The 20,507-nt window shown below is 43.2% G+C and overlaps 1 protein-coding gene and 1 pseudogene across 1 annotated transcript in view; one reads left to right on the top strand and one right to left on the bottom strand.

Annotated features, from left to right (window-relative positions):
* The window catches only part of Smyd3 (SET and MYND domain containing 3), a 555,905-nt gene that overhangs the window by 491,427 nt on the left and 43,971 nt on the right, over positions 1-20,507 (bottom strand). The window lies entirely within an intron of this gene.
* Positions 4,562-4,830, top strand: LOC146894828 (signal recognition particle RNA; annotated as a pseudogene).

Below are 20,507 nucleotides of genomic sequence, written 5' to 3'. Positions count from 1 at the left end.
GCATAAATTTTATCTAAACTTCCTTTCCTGCGGGGCGGGGGAAATGAAGGAATTAAAGAGACCAGCCAGGACCACAGCAGCACGGAACATGGGAGGACAACACAAGGCGAGAGAGTGAAGCGGGGTATAGACTGTCCGCGTGCTCGACCACAGAGAGTGAAGCGGGGTAAAGACTGCCCGCGTGCTCGTCCACAGAGAGAGTGAAGCGAGGTATAGACTGCCCGCGTGCTTGTCTACAGAGAGAGTGAAGCGGGGTATAGACTGCCCGTGTGCTCGCCCACAGAGGCCAGCCCGCATCGAATTGCTCACGGGGGCTGAGGAAAGAGCATCTGCATCCATCTCACACAGTGACAGAAGAAACAGGGCCCCTGGTTACCAACTGCTGACTACAGACCTCTGCTTGGAGATTACAGGAGATTCACGGTCGGCCACAACCCATCAGTGTGCCGTAAAGTCAATTTAAAGGGGTATTACTGGCCTTTTTTTTTATTAAATAAACTGAGCAAGGAAATAGAGATGAATGCAATAAAACCTAACCTGGCTCTCAGGAAATAAGGTATTATTTACTGGTCTCGGTTACAAACACATATTAGTTTGTATTGAGAAGAGGTACAGAGTATATTGTGAATTCTAATACCAAATAGTTTTGAGAAAAAAGTGAACATCTCTATTATAGACCATTAACATTATAAAAATACAAATAGTTAAATTCTCCAATAAGAAAAATAAAACTTAAGCACAAGAAAGAAGGCTCAGTGGGTAAAGTGTTGCTATGCGAGCAAGAGGACCTGAGTTCGAATCTCCAGCCCCACATAAAAGCTGGGCATGGCAGCATCTATCTGCAATTCCAGCATTGGGTAAAAGACAGGCGTGTGGGGAAATGGTGAGGTACATGTTCAGTGAGAGGCTTTGGCTCAAAAAACAAGGCAGACAATGATAGAAAGTCAGACCGACACATGCACAAAGAAAATGAAAGTGTATATTTATAAGCCCATTTGTAGTCAAAATTTACTTGATGCTACATGAAATATCTGAACTGCCAGACAAAAATACACATTCATTGTTATTTTTCTGTTAATTTCTCTTCTTGAAGTTAACTAAGAAAGAAATAAAACATCTAGGACCTGGAGAAATGGCTCAGTAGTTAACATACGTGCTACACAAATATGGGAACCTGACTTGGATCCCAGTGTCCACACAACAAACCGACTGTGGTATCATTTGTGTCTGTAACCTCTGCACGGGGAGGAATGGGGACAAGAGATCTCTAAGTCCTGCTAGCTTGGGGGGGGGGGGGGTTTGCGGGTGACACAACACGACACCACAAGTTACAGGTTCAGGAAGAGATCCTGACCTAAGACTAAGACAGAGAGTAATAAAGGAGGGCTCCTTCCAACACCTTCTACTAATGTCAGCACAGTTGATGTCCCCTGCAGGCCCACGTGCATAGGACACACACTCACACTCCACACACCCACACACCCACACACTCACATGCCGCACGCTCACATGCTGCACGCTCACACGCCACACGCTCACACACCACACACCCACACGTCACACACTCACATGCCGCACGCTCACACACCACACTCCCATACGCATACACACAGACAACAAATTGTCTAGAAACCAACCATTTCTATGTTCTGGTTTACAGTTTCATCAAGTTCCAAAACTGCTTTAGAAACAGAAAAAAAAAATGGAAAAAAAAAAGAAATCTCAGGGGTTTTTGTTTGTTTTTTACTAAGATCAAGTCCAAATAAAAAGACAAAACAATATTTTTATTGTTTCTTTTAAGGAGATGCAATCACTCCAACTGGTTATAGATACTTTCAAACAAAACCTTAAATCTAAAGATAAGACCCCATGTTTTTCCTATTTAGTTGTAGAGGAAACTTATGTTTTAGAATTCACAAAAATAAACTAGTAATTTCAAAAGTCGTCCTCTTTTACAGGAGAGCAGGCACCAGACAGTCAGGGAACTGTGAGGTGGGTGTGCAGCCCCAGGGCGGGACAGCTGCCTAATGCACCCAGCTGGGGTCCTGGCTCTGGTCTCCAGCATAACCCCAGCCGTGGGGAGAAGAAGCATTCTGGAGGATTCTCAGATCATGCTTCCAGCGTGTGGCTCTGTTGTTGCTCTCTTGACTGTTTCCCCATGATGCTGTCTTGGATACAGCCCAGGCTAGCTCTAGACCTACAATCCTCCTGCCTCCGCTTCCAGATTACAAGGATCCACTGTTACTTATATTCATGTCTAATAACAGAAAACAATCAATGGCCGTATTTCCCAATTACCCTGGTATGTTTGCCATAACTGAGAATATTAGTTTATATTTTACCTCACAGATTTAAGATTATATTCAGCAGATGGCTACTCTGCAAAAACTAGTTTTTACTTCAACTGAAGAGGGATGTTTTTGGGAAATGGCATCTCAAATTCATTTACTATTTAAAGCAATACATTTATTACTAGGTAAGCAAGCTCCACGGTGCTTTGGGCATGTGCAGAAGGAAGCCTATGGGATGCAGGGAACGCTCACTGTGCACTCCGCTCACGGTGCACTCTGTGAGACACCCCCCCGCCCCCCGCCACCTGGAGCTTCTGGGCTGCACTCTTCTCTGCACACAAATCCTAGCTGAACTAACGGGCTTTTAAAGGAACTTCAGGTTTCCCAACACATCTCTCGTATTTCAGCTTTCGACAATGTGTTTGTGTTGTTTCAGATTTTGGTTGGGTTTATCTTATAATTCTAAATTTTTAACTTTAGATATAAAGAAACATCTGTGGGTTCGAGTTTTTATCCAGCAAATCTCCATCCAGGCCACGGGGTGGATGATGAATCACAATAGTGTTTGGACCCCCTACAATGACACTATCCAAAGGAAGTTTCTGCAGGAGCCAAAATGTCCTGGATCTGCGCTGATTCACAAACCAGTTCCAGGAGTTCTCACTGAAGATTTGAAACATAGGTGACAAAGTTCAAGTACCGAACTTTAGGTTTCCTTGACATTAATTCAGATTTCAAGGGCTACAGAAAGCGGATGACTGCTTGCTACAGGGAACACACCACGTTGTCTTGCAGCCATCGGCCTGCGCTTCCCAACCATCATCATAGACGAAGCTTAAGCTAGCTGCGGTGGTCCTGACACGCAGGGGAGGGCACCGTAGATCCTTCTACTTTGTACCTGAAAAAGGTCTGTGTTTCTTTAGTAGAAAATGACTACAGAAGTCTAAACTTTAAGACTAAAAATACATAAACCACAGAAGGCCAACAGTTCTCACTAATTATAAACAGACAGATGTGGCCGTGCAGGCGGAAACCAAAGGCCCCTTTCTCACAGAGAATTCAGTGATAGCTGAGACTTGAATGTGTTGATCGGGGTTGTAAACCACCATGCAAGACCTTTCAATACTAAAATCTTCAGAATAATAAAGCGTTCCCACAAGACAAGAGCGGCAAAACCTTTGCCTGAGTCAGAATTCAAAGGAAAAACAATACATAGCATTAGAAGTTAACTAAAATCTCTCTCTCTCGCTCTCTCTCTCTCTCTCGCTCGCTCACACACACACACACACACACACACACACACACACACATACAAGTGTTCATGAATAAGTTAGGATGTAAAATAGCTTTAGAGAGAGTAATCTTTATATATCCTCTAACAAGCTAATGATCACTATGGATCCCCAAGGAGATAAGAAAATCTATTTTAAAAATTGACCAATAAGGGGGCTGGAGAGATGGCTCAGAGGTTAAGAGCATTGCCTGCTCTTCCAAAGGTCCTAAGTTCAATTCCCAGCAACCACAGATGGCTCACAACCATCTGTAATGAGGTCTGGTGCCCTCTTTGGCCTGCAGGCATACACACAGAATATTGTATACATAATAAATAAATATTTAAAAAAATTGACCAATAAAATTGGTATTTCTCAAATTTGTTTGGTTACAAAAATCACTTTGGAATGCTTGTCAAAGGCTCCCATCTTAGAGATTCAGACAGAATACATCTGTGGCAACTACCCAGGTAATTTTAGCCTGGGCTAGGACATCACAGCTGCTAGTTCAACTGGCAGCACATGCACAGTTAACTAGGAGTAAATGAAACCAGAGAGGAGGAGACAGAAGGGGAGGTGAAGAATTTAGAATATTCTTTTACTCTGTGTGAATGTATGATGCTGTGATTGGGTTAATAAAGAAGCTGACTGGTCAGGCAAAGGTTAGACAGAACTGACAGACAAAAAGAGAGCATGAGCCAGGTGGTGGCGCAGGCCTTTAATCCCAGCACTCAGGAGGCAGAGGCAGGTGGATCGCTGTGAGTTCAAGGCCAGCCTGATCTACAAAGCAAGTTCCAGGATAGCTAGGACTGTTACACAGAGAAACTCAATCTCGAAAAAACAGAGAGAGAGAGAGAGAGAGAGAGAAAGAGAGAGAGCATGAAGAAGAGGAGGAGTCTCAGGAGTCACAAGAGATGCAGTGGAAGCAGGAGATGAATATGACGTTCTGAGAAAAGGTACCAAACCACGTGGCAGAGCGTAGATAAGAACTATGGGTTAGCTCACGCCTGTAGTCGCAGCTACTCGGGAGGCTGAGACAGGAGGATCGCTTGAGTGCAGTAGTTCTGGGCTGTAGTGCGTCGGGTGTCCGCACTAAGTTGGGCATCAATATGGTGACCTCCCGGGAGCGGGGGACCACCAGGTTGCCTAAGGAGGGGTGAATCGGCCCAGGTCGGAAACGGAGCAGGTCAAAACTCCCGTGCTGATCAGTAGTGGGATAGTGCCTGTGAATAGCCATTGCACTCCAGCCTGGGCAACATAGCGAGAAAAAAAAAAAGAACTATGGGTTAACTTACCTTGTAAGAGCTAGTTAGTCATCAGAGAAATGCAAACCAAAACAACTCTGAGATTCCATCTTACACCTATAAGAATGGCCAAGATTAAAAACACTGATGACAACTTATGCTGGAGAGGATGTGGAGTAAAGGGAACACTCCTGCATTGCTGGTGGGAGTGCAAGCTGGTACAGCCCTTTTGGATATCAGAATGGCGATTTCTCAGAAAATTAGGAAACAACCTTCCTCAAAATCCGGCAATGCTACTTTTGGGCACATACCCAAAGGATGTTCAATCGTACCAGAAGAACATGTGCTCAACTATGTTCATAGCAGCATTATTTGCCATAGCCAGAACGTGGAAACAACCTAAAAACCCCTTGACCAAAGAATGGATAAGGAAAGTGTGGTATATTTACACAATGGGGTACTAAACAGCAGAAAAAAATAATGACATCTTGAGATTTGCAGGCAAATGGGTGGATCTAGAAAACATCATATTGCATGAGGTAACCCAGACCCAGAAAAACAAATACCATATGTACTCACTCATAAGTGGCTTTTAGACATAAAGAAAAGAAAACCAGCCTACAATTCAGAGAACCTAGACAACAATGAGGACCCTAAGAGAGATATACATGGCTCTAACGTACATGAAAAATAGAAAAAGACAAGATCTCCTGAGTAAATTGGGAGCATGGGGACCATAAAAGAGGGTAGAAGGGGAGGGGAGAGGAAGGGAGAGGAGTGGAGAAAAATATAGAGCTCAATGAAATCAATAAAAAAAAAGGGCTAGTTAGAGATAAACTGAGCTATCTACCAGCACTCATAATTAAAAATAACTCTCTGTGTGGTTATTTGGGACCTGGCGGATGGGACAAGAAAAGGCTGCCTACAGAAGAGAGAGGGAGGGCAGAGGGGAGAAATGTATTGACCACAGTATGGAGCAGTAAAGAACCTGTGCACGGCCAGTGGGAATGGGAACTGATGAAACTGTGTCTGAAAATGTGATGGTTTCTTAAAACTTAAATCAGAATTGATACAGAATCAGTAGCTCCATTTCCAGGTGTATAGCAGTCCCCTGCAGGTGACACTGTTTCCCACTACCTGTGGGAGATTTGCTCCCCAATATCTGTGGAAGATTTGCTCCCCACTAACTGTGGGGGATAAGCTCCAAGTTCCCCTGTTGATCCCTGAAATAACAGTTATTACTAACATTTTCCAATATTTTCCTTTTCCCTTACAGCTACATACCTATCATAAAGCTTAATTTACAAGTTAGGCATAGCAAAAAAATTAACAGTAATAATAAAACAGATAAATTACAATATGCTGTCATAAAAGTTAAAGAAATGTGGTCACTAAGATTATTTTCCTGTACTGTAACCCCTCCTCCTCTTATCTAATATATGAGTATATGTAACACACTTCACGGCTTCACTTTGGCATGTGACCTGCCAACATCACTTCTCCTGTACTCCAGGCCCCCATGAAGAATCGAGCACTGTGGGATAGAGACAGTTGAGTGGGTGACCTGGACTGACGCTAGCGACAAGGCAGAGCGAATACCCGGCTTGCGTGCTCTGCACATAGATGATGCCAGAGCCGGACAGCTTGAGACGTCATCACATCACCACGAACAGCACGCCGTCCTAAAGCCCACAAATTTGGTATTCCTGGGACCTTGTTTTCAACGTTTTTGGATGACTGTTGGCTCGGATAACTGAAACCATGGAGAACAAAACAGGAGATACTGTTATATACCCAAAGATTGGCATCAAAGTCCTGAAAACATATTTACACTCGTAGTTGCACTTGAGAGAGGGAGGTGTGTGTATGAGTGTGTGTGTGAGTGTGTGTGTGTGTGAGAGAGAGAGAGAGGTGTGTGTATGAGTGTGTGTGTGAGTGTGTGTGTGTGTGTGTGAGTGGGGGGGGCTTACCATGTAGCCCACCAAGCCCTGCTGTGTTACATTATTCACAATAATGAAAAGGTAGAATCAATGAAAATGTCAACTGACAAATGGATGAACAAAATATATTTCAATATAATTGAATTATTACTCTTAAAACGGAAAGAAAAGCCCATACATGCCACAAGATAGACAAACCTAAGTGAAACTATGCCAGCCACTAAAACACAGAAACCGTGACTCCACTTATGGAAGTAGAATGGTGAAACTCACAGAGCGTGGGAGAAGGGAACAGCACCCATTCACCATCCAGGATGAGTGCTGCACCAGGCTCCAGCAGGGAAGCTTTGGACTGCAGCTGCCAGTAATTAACAAGGTAAGATGTGACGGTGGAGTGCTCAGCCTTTGGTGGTATGGGTGTCACCTCCTCAGCGCAGGGAACATCTCAGAAGAGGGGGCAGAAAAGAATGCAAGAGCCAGAGGATGGAGCGATGTCTCCTAGACATGACGTAGCCATAGCACTCAGGAGCTCACTGCAAGTTCATTTTGTTAGACACATAATACCTGCACATGACTGAGCCTGATATACACGCAAGACCTGCACGTGACTGGGCCTGATATACACGCAAGACCTGCACATGATGGGGCCTCATATACACACAAGACCTGCACATGACGGGGTCGGATAAACATTTCACATTAGATGGGGAGGGGACTATAAGGCCTCCCGCAACCCTGACGGAATACTGGCAGATAACAGTTGTTGGGGGACAGGGTATTATTTTCTTCAGTAGCCACTCACAAGCTGTCTTTGCTCCAGTGAATGGCCTCCTGCCCACCTTTAGTCAAGAAACGAATTACACTCAGTGAGTCACACTGAAAGAAGCCATGAAAGTACAAAAGCTTAGCTGGGCTTTAATCTCAGCACTCGGGAGGCAGAGGCAGGTGGATCTCTGTGAGTTCGAGGTCAACCTGGTCTACAAGAGCTAGTTCCAGGATAGGCACCAAAGCTATGGAGAAACCCTGTCTCAAAAAACAAAACAAAAAAAAAATACAAAAGCTTGTTTGGGATCAGGGTTTCTGGGGGAGGAAGGAGAAAAGGGAATGGGGGTGAAAAATACTAAATTCATTATATAAATGTATGAAACTGCCAAACAATAAGGCTTTCAGATTCTAGGGTCAATGTTTGATAGGGGAAAAGTTTCGCATGCGAGAGGGAAAAAGAACTCTGGAAACAGTGGTGGTAATGGCTACACAACACTGTTAATGTACCTCATTCTACTGATAAAATTGTTAAGACTGGAGGCTGGAGAGGTGGCTCAGAGGCTAAGGGCACTGGCTGCTCTTCCAGAGGATCTGTGTTCAGTTCCCGGGATCCACCTGGCAGCTCACAACTGTCTGTTGTTGAGAGCTCCCCAGCTTCAGGGGACCCAATACCATCCTCTGGTCTCTGCTGACACCTGACACACATGTGGAACACCAACATACCTATACACAAACCATAAGTAAAATAAAATTTTAAAGTTTTTAAAAATTATTAAGACTCCCAGGCATGGTGGTGCATACTTGGAATCCCAGCACTTGGGAGGTAGAAGCAGAAAGACTATGAGTTCCACGTCAGCCCAAGCTACACAGTAAGGCCTGTGGAAAGAAAGAGAGAAAGAAAGAAACTCTTAGCTGCCAAAGATGCAGAAATTGATTTGATTACTGTAGGCCTAGCCCTAAAACAATAATTCATACAACCCCACGTAGGGCTCATTGTGGAAGAGGGGCTAGGAAGTAAGAGGCAGAAGGTAAGGTGAAGGCTGCAAATTCCATGCCCTAGATTCCATAAGGCTGTCGTCATCAACTCAGGCCAACTGTAGCTACCTGCACTGGGGCCACACAAGACCAACACTCTCAACAACCACGGCCCTCACCCTTTTCCTCCCAACTAACTACTGGCTATCATACATTATGGAAGGAAAATTGATGTGTTTAGTTGTGAGTCTCTGCTACAGCCATCAGGTTCCAACAGACAGCTCCAAAACCACGTCACACAGGTGGCACTAGTTAATCTTGTTGAGCAACAAAACAATAACACATAAACATGAGAGGGGGGTATATAGGGAAGAGGAACGTAAGCAGGATGGGAGGGAGGTCACTATGATAGTGGTGGCACACACATTCAATCCCAGCACTAGGGAGGCAGAGGCAGGGGCAGGAGGATCTCTGAGTTTCAGGCCAGCCTGGTCTACACAGTGAGTTCCAGGACAACCAGGGCTACAAGGGGAAACCCTGTTTTGAAACTAAAGAAAGAAAGGGGGACGTCAATATGCAAGGCATCAATATACGGAATTATGAAAAAATAAATCTTAAATGAATAAATAAATGTATGGAAAAACAAAGAATGAGCTGTTCAGTCAGACAGCTGTGGGAAGTGCTGGAGGGCACCCCACTGTCGGTACCACCATATCTGTCTCCAGAATAGCCACGTACTGCAGCAACATATAGGGTCATAAGGATAGCACATTCTGGGTTTAGAAATATTTTGTTTCTCTCAGTTTTGCTGATTTTGAAATTATTATAATCCAAGAATAAACTTCAGTATGCCCAAGACATTTCTCTATATAAAGAATTAACCAACATAAGAAAAAAAATGTATGCAACTTAAACTGGTATATTTCTTATGATTCTGTTGTTGGAGTCTACAATTATATTGAATTATATTACATAAAAAAGGGGGAAATCTAACCGTACATTAAATTTAATCTCTGCAAATTCTTTTAAAATTACGCTAGTGACTGGAGAGATGGCTCAGGGGTTAAGAGCACTGGCTGCTCTTACAGAGGACCCGGGGTCAATTCCCAGCACCCACATGGCAGCTCACAACCATCTCTCACTCCAGCCGTAACAGCCCAACTCAGAGGAATGTTGACAATTCTTAAACTATCACCAAAGTGGAGACTTTACTAAGATGTTAAATGCGGCACTGTTCAGTTTTCCTTTGGAAACTACATCTTAGAGTAAGGTGTCTTCGTGTTTCTACTGCCGTGATCAACACTATGACCAAAAGTAACTTGGAGAAGAGGGGGTTTGTCTCAGTTTACAGCTTCTAAATCTAAACCCTGGAGGAACATGGCAGGAACTCGGACAGGAACCGGAAGAAGTAGCCCCAAGAGGAGAGGCCATAAAGGTGTTCTGCCTCCCGACTCCCTCACGGCTTGTTCAGTCTGCTTTCCTTCAGACCCAGGACCTCCAGTCTAGGGGTGGTAGTTCTGCCTCCAGGGAGCTGGGCACTTCACGTCAACCATCTCACAATCAACCTAGTGGGGGCGTATTCTCAACTGGGGTTCCCTCTCTCCGAAGAGACTCTAGCTTGTGTGACGATGGCATGAAGCTCGTCAGCACGTGTGGCATTCTACAAGGTTTTCCACTTCTTGAAGAAACCGGGCAGACTGCTAAGTAAGTCAACTGAAATGTGTTGATCACATTAATTTTCTTAATATTAAGGGACAAAATGCATCACGAGAAAAATGGGCTTGTAAAATCCAAACCTTTAATATACATAGTTGATTAACGGCAAAAAAAAAAGTTGGAAACACAATTTTTTTAGGGAAATTTCAAGCTTATGACAAAATGAAAATACTAAAAATACTTGTCAAGTGTTGGAGGGGCATAACTGTTAGAAGATTCCCGCACAAATACGTCAGGAAGAACAGAAGAGAAGGGAGAGGACACAAGGGAGACACAGGCAGCGACAGAGACTAAGCAGAGGCCACATTCCAAAGCTCTCCCCTGTCCTGTAAGATTGATTGTCTCAATCCAGGGGATGATTGTCTTTCCAATATTTCTTTCTCAACTTTAAAGTCTATAGAAGTGCACAGAGGAGAGCTCGCACAACACATACGCGTCATAAATCACTGGAGCCGGGCCCGCTCCATTCCGAGTCAATTCTTCATTCAACACCTTGGGAAAGGCCAGGCAGCCTCCGCTACTCAGGGGATTAATTGCCAGGTAATCATCACGTGGGTTATTGAGCTCTACCGTTTCACTCAGCTTTTTAAGGGGATTGTTTTCCTCCCACTTATCAAGGAGAAATGTTATGGGGCTCGAGATCTAATAACCACTAACACGCACCCCCCTCCATTTAAACATGTGTTAGCAATTTGCCATGTCTGTTCCGTCTCTCACACATACTCACGTGTGCTCTTTTCTTCATCCAATTGAAAGTTTAAGAAATCTTACCCATCCCTAAAACCTTCAGCATGTCATTCCTAAGAGGAGAATCATCTCTTAGGCAACCACAATGTATAGTATTATCTAGTGTACATCTACACACAAAATCATCCAACTGATTTGAAAGAAAAATACAAAACCCTGTTCTAATTTCCCCCTTTCAGCCTGGATCACATATCACGACTGGTAATTGCCTCTTTAGTTTCCTGTTGCCTAGAGATGTCACACACACCCATCTTTTCTGTTTTATTTAAAGTTTCAGAAATCAGTCCTGTTGTGTCTTGCATTTTGAATTTATGTGGATCTTTTCCCGATGCAGTCCACTTGCTTCTCTGAACTTTCTTGAAGTTCAGTAGAGATTCGATTAGCTCTGTTAAACATTTTTGTGTATTTCACATTGCACCATAATAGGCAAACCAAGTCCAGACCACCTGTATGGAGCAGCCATCAGATCCCATCGCAGAGGTAAAATTCTCCCTGAACCTGTGACACTGTGTGCAGACTCTGCACTCTGAAAAGCCTCCGCCCAGTGTTCTACACACAGTCATGGCCCTTGCCTGAATCTTCCGTTAACACGCGTATTAGAACAAGTTGTCTGCGGTTCATCTACACTCATCAGGAGGCACCTAGTATGGGCTAAGGATGTGGCCTGGTGGTAGGCCATATCCTTAGCATGCACAGGACTAAGTGTTCAGTACTCAGCACTAGAGGAAAAAAATCCCTTTCTTTTCTAATTCTAGTAGCCTTTTTAAATACTACTATGCATTAAAGGATTTTTACCTTTACAACATGTTTCCTCACTAGGGATGTATTCCGCTACTTAGAGCATTTGCTTAGCCTGCTCAAGACCCTGTTTTCCATGACAAAGGAGGAGGAAGAGGAAGGACAAGCAGGAGGGGAAGGAAAAGGAAGGAGAAGGAAGAGGAAAGACAAGAGGAAGGGGGAGGGAAAGGGAGGAGGAGGAGATGAGGAGGAAGAGGAGGAAGAAGAGAAGGGAAGAAGAATAGGAAGAAGAGGGGGAGGAGGAGGAGGAAGAGGAAGAAGAAGAAGAAGAAGAAGAAGAAGAAGAAGAAGAAGGAGAAGGAGAAGGAGAAGAAGGAGAAGAAGGAGAAGAAGGAGAAGAAGGAGAAGAAGGAGAAGAAGAAGAAAAGAAGAAGAAGAAGAAGAAGAAGAAGAAGAAGAAGAAGAAGAAGAAGAAGAAGAAGAAGAAGAAGAAGAAGAAGAAGAAGAAGAAGAAGGAGTACTGTGTTTAAGGCTTAATCAATTAAAACTTTTTCTTCTAAATAGTCAACCTTCCTAAATTTGGCAGAAAGTAGCTCAGTTATTATAACTTGGGGTTTGGGGGGATTGTTGTTTTGCTAGTTTGTTTGTCTGTGACACAAGGTCTCACTTTGTACCTGGCTGGCTTAAAAATTGTTGTGTATACCAGGCTAGCCTTGAATTCAGAGACCCGCCTGCCTCTGCCTCCCCAGTGCTGGGATCTACTGGATTTTTAGTAAACTACTGGATTTTGTTTGTTTTCCTGGCTTAGGGGTTTTGCTTGGTTGTTTGTTTTGTTTCTGACAAGAGTTATGTGTATGTGTTGTTCTTGTTTTTGTTTTTCAAGACAAGGTTTCTCTGTGTAGTCTTAGCTGTCTTGGAACTTTCTCTGTAGACCAGGCTATACTCAAACTTACATAGATCCGCCTGTCTCTGGCTCAGGAGCACTGGGTGGCATATGCCACCAGGCCTGGCTGTTTTTCTGCTTTTAAATCTAGGTTTTAACATCATGATTCAAATCATCTCCTTTCTTAGATACCATTTCTCTACTGAAAAACAAAATAAAAATAAAAGAACCCTCAATCATCAAGTCAGAGCTACTTGCTAAGTGAGCGCTGTCATGTGCCAGACTGTACTGAGGACACACTCGTGACAGGCAGAGCTGCTGCCATGAGCCACGCAAAAATGCAGGCCATGTGGACCTACACAATCCCGAGCCACTTCACACCACTCCGGAACATCAGTGACAGGCACTCCTAGCCAGGGGAATGGAAGACTCCAAACTAAGAAGAAATCAAATTGGTCAACAGACTGAAAGCAATCCCAATCAAAACCCCAGCAGGCTTTTCTAAAAAAATTTACATAATCCTAAAATTTATTCCAAAAAGTAAAGCACTTAAAGTAGCTTAAACAACCTTCCCGAGGAGCAAAGTCTGACACTATCTAACGTCAATATTTCTTATCCTTAGAAAGTTAGGGCAAACATGGTCACATGTGATGTGAGCCTAGTGACAGTCATAGACACCAAGGAACAGATTAGGATGTCTAACCATACACTTACATATTGTCAGATGACTTTCTACAAAGCATTGCAGTAGAGTAATGGTACATACCCCCAAACTCTCTTTGTAAACAGGGTCTCTGCAGATATGATTAGCTAAGATGAGGCCATCCTTGAGTAGGGGGAGCTCTGAGATGATGTCATCCTTGAGTAGGATGAGCTCTGAGATGAGGTCATATTTGCACAGGGCGAGCTCTCTATGCACTGACATGTTCTGACAGGGAAAGGGACTCAGATGCACAAGAACTAGTCGTGTGACAGAGGCTGAACCACGAGTGTGGAACTGCAAAGCGAGGAATGTCAGGGTGTGCCAGGAGTCACAGGTAGGGAAGGATCCTCCTCCCCAAGGCTTTAGAAGGAATGTGGGCAACACTTTGATTCCAAACGTCTTTCTCCAGCCACTGGGCCATGGAGTTAAATAATCAGGTTTTCTCCCACTTCCATTCAGAAGATGCTGTCGGTTTTTGTCTGTTTGTCTGTCTGTCTGTTTAAGTTAATTGAGTTTTTTGTTTGTTTGGTTTGGTTTTGGCTTAGAACTCACAATCCTAGAGTCTCTGGGTGCTGGGATCCCTGCTTTTCCTGAAGCACTCTTTTCTACACGAACAGCCTCCGGTCGGGGCATACCTGAAGACTTCCCTTGTCCTCTGGTCGGGGCACATCTGAAGGCTTTGCTTGTCCACCAGTCGGGGCACACCTGGAGGCTTTGCTTGTCTCCACTCTAAACATTCCCCACTGTCAAATGCGAGAGTAACTGACGGCCTTGCAATATAGAGAAGGCCCTGAATGAGTAATCATTTGCTGTTGCCATTGTATGGACTTCATCTATTTTCCACAAATAGGAGAAAAGCAGGTTTAAAAATCTCCGTTTTATTTTTGTGACTTTTTTCAGTATAACTTAAAATTCCCCCTTTGTAAGTCAGGAGTGGAAAATCTGCTGTGGAGTCAGAAGGCCTGGGTGTCAAGACATGACTCCTCTGGCTATGAGAGGTTACATGAGTTCTAGAATCTTCTGCAAGTCGGTTTTCTTGCTGACATTCTCAACAAGAGACGGAATAAAAAGGACCCAGGGCTTAGGGCTCCTGACAGAGGTGCTCAACTCTCAGGCTGGTGCCTGGCACAGAGGACGTCCAGCGGAGCCTGTGGCTCTCACCGGGTCATCTGATCCTGTGACCCAACAGCCGGTTGCTACTGGGTTGAGGAATCTTTCCACTGTGTCAGCAGAAATGCAAGGACAAAGGCCTCCCTCATAGAAAGCTAGTGTCTCTCTCTCCTTACACATGTGGACTGCTTTAACAAGGGAGAGAGAAAGACCAAACCACATGAACGAAGCACACGAAGGGCTCAGAGGGATCGAAGTTCAACTGGTAAATACTGACCCAGGACACCAGGCCATTCTCTCAAAAATGCCGGCTTCAGCCATCTTCACGCAACGGTCCCTCTCACTACCCAGCCTGCACACGGCCACCCCGAAGCATTAATCATCTATACTTTAGCAGGACTTCGGGATACACAGGTGCGCATCTGTCAGCGTCATCTAATGGGACACGTAAGGCACAGGCACTCGTAATGTATCCTCAACCCAGCTGGCCTCCCGTGTCAAACTGTGATGTCTCAAGGACAAAAAGGAACAATTATTCAGCTCTGAACACACAATATTAGACCAACGCCTATCCTGTATGAGGATTGCAGTAAATGTCTCATTAATCAAAGGAAGACAAACCCAAGAATCTTAGGAACTGGGGGTGGAGAGGTGGCTCAGTAGTTTGGAACACTGGCTGCTCTTCCAAGTTCAATTTCCATCACCCCCACATGGTAACTCCAGCTCCAGGGGATCTGACATTTCTCCTCTTCCTGCCCCTGCAGGCACAAAGCACCTAAGAAGTCCACAGTCACACACAATCAAGATGCTCCTACACAGAAAATAAATGCATTTTAAAAATTAAATAATTTAAAAAATTATACATACTGGGATTGATCCTAAAAAACATACTTTAAAATTCCCAGGTATGGTGGCATATGCCTTTAATCCCAGCACTTTGAAGGCAGAGACAGGCAGATCTCTGAGTTCAAAGCCAGCCTGGTCTACAGAGTTGAGTTCCAAGAGAGTCAGGGCTACACAGAGAATCCCTGTGGAAACGGAGTTGGTGTGGGTCCTGTCAGAACAAAATCTATTATATCGTATGCTGACTTTAAAATGATAATTTTAAAGCACCATATTAATTAGTGATTATATCTGATGGGTTATTACAAGCATTTAAATTTAACATAAAAAGAACTATGTTTATAAACAAAATAGTGGGCTTGCTTCACAAACTGTTCATTATATATGACCCTACTGCCACCTAGTGGAAGTATGTGGCTATTACCACACTTGAAAAGTCCCAAAAGAAGGTAGACTCTCCAAATGGGCTGATGGACCAGAAGGCAAACATAATTAAACCGCAAACATGCAGGAGATTCCACAAGGGAACATTCCTTTCTGTTTCGATCACTTTTGTGTGCCTAGAGCCAAGGAGATTGGCAAAGTACTTTGTTGGCTTTCAATAAGTATTTATTAGATCACTGACAAGACATTTAGTCATTCAAAAGCAATAAAATTGTATTCAGACAATGGATTATTCAGTCCTAAAAGGAAATGAGCTATTAAACCACAAAATTGAGGATCGACTTTCAATGCGTGTTACAAAGTGAAAGAAGTGGATTTGAAAAGGTTATGCACAGTATGATCCTAACACATGTGACATTTGGGGAAAGACAAGAACGGTGGAGGCAGCAAAAAGCAGTGGTGGCCAGGACTCAGGGGGAGGAAGGGATGAGCAGGACAGGATGCAGGCCACTACTGACTTGTCAAAACCTTGAGAATATGCAATACTAAGTGAATCTTAACGCAAACTTCAGATACTGGAAGTTGTGTCAACTGTAACAATTGTAAAGAAAGTTTTAACAACTGTACTTTGGTGCAGGATGTAGACAGTAAAGACAGCTACATGTGTTTGAAGAACACAGTACAAACATTGACTCTACACTTTTATACTCAAAACTAGTCCAAAACACAAAATTCATTGTTTTTTTTAATATACTTATGTATTTATGCATATAAATACATATATGTTTGTATACATACAAATACTGTGTTATATATAGTATGCAACATATATATACTATATATGTGTGTATGTGTATATATGTGCATACAATGTTTTATTCTGATGTAAGAATCCTCCATGCAAAATCTGCATTTAATGAGAACATTAAAAGTAAGACACTAGGTAGATGTGACATATGCCTGCAAGTTGAGAACTTACCAGTTTATTAAGGTCAGTTAGCCTGGGAGAAATACTGAGATCCTGGCTCAAACATGAGGAAGAGGAGAGAGAGGGTGGGGAGGGAAGAGATGAGACAGGGACAGGAGCGGGTGGAGAGTATGCAAACTGTTTTTCAAATGCCTAAGAAAAGGCCCCCTGCATGATTTGGACCCACAGTCAGCACCCCCAGGCTGTGAGACAAGGTCTTCCCGACACAGGGAATTCTAGGCCAGCCCTACCTGCAGAATGAGACCCTGTCTCAGAGTAAATCACTAAGAAAAACTCCATAAATGTTATTTCTTCCCCACAACAGCCTCAGCCCCGTAAGCCCTCAAAGGCCTGTTGCTAAGGAACAGTAAACAAGCTATTGTCTCTTCACCTATAAAAGCTAAAAGCAGAACTAAACTGTGCAATTCATGTCCCAATTTAACAACCTTTTAAAACCTGAAATACCTGGCTGAGGAGATTGCTCAGTGGGTTTTGGTGTGGGAGGTCCTTCTGTCTATATGTTGCTTTTACTGGTTAATGAATAAAGAACTGCTTTGAGCCTATGGAAGGGAAAAACAAAACTAGGCAGAGAAAGCTAAGCTGTATACTGGGAGAAAGAGGGTGGAGCCAGAGGGATGCCATGATCCACCGCCTGAGACAGACGCCGGGAACCTTAGCTGGTAAGACACAGATTAATAGAAATGGGTTAAATTAATATGTAAGAGTTAGTCACTAAGACGTTAGAGCTAATGGGCCAAGCAGTGATTTAATTAATACAGTTTCTGTGTGATTATTTCAGGGCTAAGCTAGCCAGGTGGCCGGAAACCAACAAGCAGCTCTCTCCTCTTACAGGGCTTTATTTCCGGCTCCCACATCATGGCTCACAACTGTCTATAATTCCAGTCCAAAGGTTCCAATACCCTCTTCTGACCTCTACGGGCACAAAAAGTACACAGACATACATGAAGACAAAACACTCACACATACAAATAAACAAGTAAATAAATAATAAGCCAGGTGTGGTGGTGTATTCCTTTAATCCCAGCACTCAGAAGACAGAGACAGGCAGATCTCAGTGAGTTCGAAACCAGTCTGGTCTACATAGTGAGTTCCAGGGCAGTGAGACTCTGTCAAAAAAAAAAAAAACCACTCTGAAATGGGCTATAAAACTTAAATCTTGTTAGAGAAAGAAGAGAAAATGACAAATGTCTGCAACATTATGCTAATATTATGCTAATACCAAAATATGACAAAGCTCACTAATTATTACAAGCAGAGATAAACATGCAGTCAGTGGTAGAACATCTGCCTTGTGGCAAATCTTAGGACACCAAAAAAGAAAAAAAGTTCCCAGTAAGTTTCACTTATTAATTTTGATTCAAAAATGTTAATCCTTAGGAGAATTCAGATGTGCACTGAATAGAAAACAGACACAGGGTTCATTGCAGTCACAAGGATGGACAGTTCAATACTAGGAAATCCTCTGACACAGAACAGATTCGTTCATTCATCCTGCAGTCGCTCCTCTACGAAGGCTATCTTCTGGGTGCTAAAACAAATAAGTTTCAAAACCACACCATACTTTTCACCTTGAGGGGAAAAAGAGAATAGAAAGCTATTTGGTTAACATCTTTGAAAATTAAAAAATGTAACATTGAACCCTAATAAGTACTTTACTAGGAACACTAGTGAGCAGCGAGGAACAGAAGCAATTTTGTTAAAATAGAGAAGACACAAAGAAGTCCCACCCACCTTTTAAAAATAATTTTCATAAAATTTTATTTTTATTAGATGTATTTATTTTGTGTGTATGAGTCTGTAGGAGCACCAGGCGTCGGATCCGCTGGAACTGGAGTTACAGATGGTTGTGAGAAGCCATGTGGGTGCTGGAAACCAAACCCAGCCCTCTACAAGAGGAACAAGTGCTCTTAACCCCGACCCATCTCCCCTCTCCCACCCATCATTTTTAATACCAATTTTGAAGTGTTTCACAATGTTTGGGAGATATGTGCTTTCTATTTATCAAACATTACGCTGGTGCTTCCTGTGTAACAAACACTGTCTTCTCCATTTCACAAACATCAAATCATTGAACTCACGTAACATTTGTGATGGCTACTCTTGCTTGTCAACTTGACTATGCCCAGAATGAACCACCATTCAGAAATAGAGAGCACACCTGTGAGACATAAATATAATATATTTGGCTTTGTTGGAAGTGGGTGGATAAACTTCTAGTCCGGACCTCTGAGGTACAGAGACACGCCTTTGATTTTGGCCAAACCTTCGGCTGGAAGCCTACATAGGACATGTAAGAAGAACAATTTTGCTCTGTGCCTGCTAGTTCTCACCTCGCTACCAAGTCCATTCCTTTACTGGCATTAGAGTCTACTTTGGGATTCCAGCATCTACTGAAGACCACCTGAGACATTCAGCCATGTAGACTGAACAATTACTAGATTCTTGGGTTTTCCATTCATAGCCTGCCATTGTTGAAGGCCTGTAAGTCATTCCAATAAACCCCTTTAGTTATATATGTGTGTGTATGTATATGTGTACATATACATGTATGTGTGTGTACATATATAGAGAGAGAGGAAGAGAGAAAGAGAGAGAGAGTCATTCTAGAAGTCCTATTTCTCTAGAGAACCCTGATACGACATTCACCCCCGCTGCTATTTATGAGGTGCCATATTGCTGCCCCATTTAACAGACAAGGAGACTCAGACACGGAGACACACAGCTGGAAAGTTGTAGAGAAGTTTAAAGCCACATCAGTGCTGCTCCATGACTGCCAGAGCCATCGACATGAAACTCTGTCACAAAAACGAGGGGAAAAAAAATGTGTGTATACCAGTAGTATAACTTTATCTACAAAACTCAACAGAAAAAACAAAGTTAACTACTAGTAGATTAAAAACTTGAATATATAAAATATCAGCATTATTTCTGTCCAAATAGTAAAAACTGAATATATATATTATAAAAATATTAGTTTCACTAGTCACTAAAACTGAAATTAAAGTAATTTTTTAATCTGTAGTTCCTATTTCAATGAAGATATATAACCGTCCTGGCTTGAGTCAGTGTAATGCTTAAAATAAAAAACTTGAGTAGATCTGGATTTACCCAGGAGAAGCTGGAGAGGTGGCTTAGGGGTTGTAAGTACTTGCTACTCTTCCAGAGGACCTGGGTTTAATTCACAGCACCTACAGTGTCGTTCACAATCATCCATAACTCTGTCCCAGTTCCAGGGTATCCAATGTCCTCTTCTGACTCCGTGAGCACCAGGCACGATCACGGTGGACACACAAATATGCAGGAAGCATGATCACGGTGGATACACAAACATGTAGGCAAAACACTGTGAGAAGTAAAGGGAATAGATCTAACACAGTCACCTAGAAGCCACACCTCTGGCACAGCAGTAAGAGATTATGTGGATTAGCCTCTGGGTGTGTCCTCCAGACATTATCCAGATTAGGTTGACTGAGGTGGGAAGACACCAGTCCATGGGCTGAAGCCCTGACTGAATAAAAGGGGAGAAAGTGAGCTGAGCAGCTCCCCGGCAACACACATACACACGGGGTACAGATCACTCACCTAGGAAATCCCCAGGCAACTGGAATTCCCTCTAGGAAATATTTTTATGAGACAGTTCACTTCCTTGAGGGGCTACGGTACCCCGAGTGGCAGGAAGAGGGCTTTCAACGTCACAGTTGGACCAACCAACAATTATGTACGTGAGCTGTGATTGTAGCAGGAGAAATGCTCACTGTGTGCATGGGAAGCACAAAGCAATCCATGAAAAGAAGGGAGTGAGACAAGCTAACAATGGGAGCATTCGCTCTAACGTCCGTGTAAACTTTAGAAAATTCTGAGGGGCAACCAAAATGGAATCTTGGAGGCTCTTAAATGTACACGGGCAAA

The sequence above is a fragment of the Myodes glareolus genome, chromosome 5 (assembly GCF_982192425.1).
Source record: "Myodes glareolus chromosome 5, mMyoGla1.1, whole genome shotgun sequence".
In the NCBI taxonomy this organism is placed as follows: Eukaryota; Metazoa; Chordata; class Mammalia; order Rodentia; family Cricetidae; genus Myodes; species Myodes glareolus.
This window is presented reverse-complemented; position numbering and strand designations above follow the sequence as displayed.